The sequence below is a fragment of the Myotis brandtii genome, unplaced genomic scaffold, assembly GCF_000412655.1.
Source record: "Myotis brandtii unplaced genomic scaffold, ASM41265v1 scaffold920, whole genome shotgun sequence".
NCBI lineage: Eukaryota > Metazoa > Chordata > Mammalia > Chiroptera > Vespertilionidae > Myotis > Myotis brandtii.
The window spans coordinates 623,030-626,302 of record NW_005371792.1 but is presented as its reverse complement, the minus strand read 5'-3'; the positions used below and the strand labels follow the sequence as shown (position 1 = coordinate 626,302).

At 48.8% G+C, this 3,273-nt stretch overlaps 1 pseudogene; it reads left to right on the top strand.

The window, feature by feature from the left end:
* Positions 1 to 987: 987 nt before the first annotated feature.
* Positions 988 to 2,058, top strand: LOC102254873 (annotated as a pseudogene).
* The last annotated feature ends 1,215 nt before the right edge of the window (positions 2,059 to 3,273 follow it).

Sequence of the window (3,273 nt, the reverse complement as noted above, 5' to 3'; positions counted from 1 at the left end):
CGTTATCTCCCAGGGGGTCCCAGACTGCGAGAGGGCACAGGCCGGGCTGGGGGACCCCCCTCCCCCCCCCCCCCCCGAGTGTACAAATTTTTGTGCACCAGGCCTCTAGTGTATAATAAAGGTTGACTAACAAAGTAAAACAGTAAATATCAAGCACCATAAATTCTACAAATATTCAGAATTAGGTGAGATGATTCCAGGCTCAGAGAAGACTTCCTAGGGGCGAAATACCCTTTTTTCCTGAGCTTTAAATTATGGTTAGGATCTTGAACAGGTGAGAAGTAAGAGAGCATTTGGAAGCAATGTAAAAAGTAGAATATTATGTGTGACCATGGAAGAATAAGCAAAAGACCCTGGCTGTAACAAACAGAATACCTACTTGCCTCAATCCAAAGAGGTCTTCTCTAAGGCATATGGTATTAAGACTGTCAAAAAGTAATGACAAAGAAAGAATTCTCAAGGCAGTCAAGGAAAAGAAGAAAGTAATCTATAAAGGAAAGCCCATTTGGTTACATGGGACTTCTCAGTAGAAACTCTACAAGCCAGAAGAGAGTGGAGCGGAAGCAATGTAAAAAGTAGAATATTATGTGTGACCATGGAAGAATAAGCAAAAGACCCTGGCTGTAACAAACAGAATACCTACTTGCCTCAATCCAAAGAGGTCTTCTCTAAGGCATATGGTATTAAGACTGTCAAAAATTAATGACAAAGAAAGAATTCTCAGGGCAGTCAAGGAAAAGAAGAAAGTAATCTATAAAGAAAAGCCCATTTGTTTACATGGGACTTCTCAGTAGAAACTCTACAAGCCAGAAGAGAGTGGAACCAGATATTCAAACTGTTGAGAGAAATTACCAGCCAAGGTGATCTGTCCAGCAAAGTAATCCTTTAGAAATGAAAGTGAGGCCCGACTGGAGGCTGGAACTGAGCGGGTGCCATGCAGTGAGACCCTTGCGAGGTCTGAGAGTCACTGGAGCAACCACAGCCACCATGGGGCCCTGGGAGAACCATGTGGCGCCCAGAGGCAGTGGCCTCGGATCCCCCAGTGCCCGTGGGACTGGAGGTGAAGTTGGGGGCCTTGGTGCTCCTGCTGGTGCTCACTCTCTTCTGCAGTCTGGTGCCCATCCGTGTCCTTTGCCCGCCTGGAACTAACCCGGAAGCCCTGAGCCTTCCGCCAGAAAGCGCTGAGCCTTGTAGGCTGCTTTGCCAGAGATGTGTTTCTGGTCACCTGTCTCCTGGACCTGCTGCCTGACTACCTGTCTGCCATAGATGAGGCCCTGGCAGCCCTGCGCATGACGCTCGTTTCCCCTACAAGAGTTTATCCTGGTCCTGGACTTCTTCCTGGTCCTGGTGATGGAGCAGATCATGCTGGCTTACAAGGAGCAGTCAGTGCCACCACCTCGAGAAGAGACAAGGGCGTTGCTGGGAACAGTGAATGGTGGGCCGCAGCACTGGCACACGCAAAGCTTCCCACAGGCCAGCGGAGCTCTGGCAGCTCCCTCAGCCCTGCGTGCCGGTGTACTGGTCTCCTCCCTGGCTCTGCACTCAGTGTTAGAGGGGCTGGCAGTGGGACTGCAACGAGACCGGCTCGGGCCATGTAGCTGTGTTTGGCTTTGCTGCTCCATCAGCAAAGCTGGCCCTCAGCTTGTCCCTGAGGCTGCTGCAGAGCCACCTGCGAGCAAAGGTGGTGGCTGGCTGTGGCATTCTCTTCTCATGCACGACACCCCTGGGCATTGGGCTGGGTGCAGCTCTGGCAGAGTCAGCTGGCCCACTGCACCAGCTGGCCCAGTCTAAGCTGGAGGGCATGGCAGCCGGCACCTTTCTCTATATCACCTTCTTGGAAATCCTGCCCCAGCAGCTGGCCACTTCCCAGCTGAGGATCCTCAAGATCATTCTGCTCCTATCAGGCTTTGCCCTACTTACTGGCCCACTCTTCATGCAAGTCTAGGGGGCTCCAAGAGGGGCAGGGAAGATTGGGTACCAGGTGCCCTTGACCCACCTCCCCTCCTCAGGAATGGGGAAGGGAAGTATTGAGGACCAAAGAGTTCTCTGAGAGGTGGGATGGGACAATCTGACCAATGGGAAAGAAGTGGGTAGACAAAAGCCTGGTCCCCAGGCTCAAGGAACAAGGCATGGTCAACTCACTAGAGACATGGTCAAGAGACATTAGTATGGGGGAAGACTCTGATTGCTAGAATCTGGCAGACACTACACAGGGACAAGCTGGCACAGGGGAGGCTAAAGTTGGGTACGGTACCCAGATGCTTGGGGATGGAAGTAGAGAGGACACAGGCCCAGAGTCAGCAGTTTTCTTGTTTCTAGCCCATTTCATCCCTCTGTCGTTTGGAGTGGATCCCTCCTAATTTTCTCAGCTCCTACTCTCACATCTATCTCCCTCTTCCCTTCTCCCAAGACACTAGTGCCAAGTGGCCTCTTCCTGCCAGTTTTGGTACCTTCTCTGGCTTCTCCAGTTCTGATCACTCTATTTTTAAAGTGCCAAATAAAATGCCTCCCTCTTTCTCAAAGCACAGTGATGGACTGAGCCCTGCTCAGCACCTCAGTGAAGGGGAATGTTCACCCTCAGGGTTATTTTTTTTGGGGGGGGTGGGGAGGGCTGTGCACAGGGCCATATTCTCTGGAATCTGTTCTACTTACTGATCTGTTTTGGGACATGTTTCCCAAATAAAAGATGTTTCTCTAAAAACAACAACAACAACAAAATGAAAGTGAAATGAAGTACTCAAATGGGTTATTCTACCAGAAACAAAGAACAAAAGGTCACAGAACTACAAGTATGATCACCCGCAAACCTACAGCATAAACGGATAATTTGTGACAACAACATAAAGGCAGAGGGAGTAAAGGACTGAATTTGCAAAGGAGGATGAAGATCAGATGCATTCAAAAGAAAAAGGACTACTATATATATATGAAACTTTCTTTTTCATAGCCCAATGGTGACCATATATGACAAACCCAAAATTGAGACACATAGTTTAAAAAAAAGAGGAAACAGAGTAAAGAAGTATGAATACTACCAAACAAAAACACCAGACAGCAACACAAAGGAAAAGAACCAATGGAGGCAACAGAGCTATCAGAAAACAAAAGGTAAAATGGCTATGGGAAATTCTTACATATCAATAATTTCCCGAGAGGAGAACCAAGATGGCGGCATAGGTTAACGCCGGAGTTTGCTGCCTCGAACAACCACTTCAAAAATACAACTAAAAGACGGAACAGACATCACCCAGAACCACAGGAAGGCTGGCTGAG